Here is a 716-nt window from a genome sequence, read left to right on the forward strand (position 1 = left end):
CTCCTTCAACACCTTCTCCGCAAAAGAACGATCAGCAAGACCAGCTACAGCCTCATTACTTGTTGCTTTCATCGTGGCCTCGTGGATGCTGCCACCTCTCTCAATTGAGCTTCTAAGCGCCCGCCCTGAAACAGATGTTTGTTTTGTTTGTAGTTTCTGTATGGTTGCTTGGTTGCGCACCTAGCTCCCTCGTGGCTCCTCCCTAGGTGTTTCAAGAGAACTGATCAATACTATCACAACAACTCAGAAACGCTTTCCGCTCTTACTCGTGTTCGTGATACATGTTCAACAACGTTGCAGCATTTAGGAGGAGGGCACCGCTTACGCAGAACGAACCGCCTGCCCCCCCCTAATAACGCTCCTGTTGTGTATTCTGTATTGTTTCGTCTTTGTGAAACGGATATTGAAGGAATTGAGGCGCTTGCAAAAAACAAAATGACGGAAACCATCATTAAAAAACGCCAAAGACGGAGGCCGAGGTTTCCTCTCCGCTCATCAGCNTCCAAATTGAGCAGTGCCGAGGCTGGCACTGCTTACAAAATGGTTTAAAACGCATTATATCGCCACGCAGCTCATCGAGGCGCTAAAACAATTCAAGTTTCCTCAGCTTCCTGCGTAGCAGCAGAAAGCAAACTCATCCTCGTCAGTACACTGAAACACCCCGGGGTGATCTTGAAATTTAAATAGATTTTATGAAAATATTTTTAACCAGAATG

This window comes from Eimeria mitis, genomic scaffold (assembly GCF_000499745.2).
Source record: "Eimeria mitis Houghton genomic scaffold, Emh_scaff5997, whole genome shotgun sequence".
In the NCBI taxonomy this organism is placed as follows: Eukaryota; Apicomplexa; class Conoidasida; order Eucoccidiorida; family Eimeriidae; genus Eimeria; species Eimeria mitis.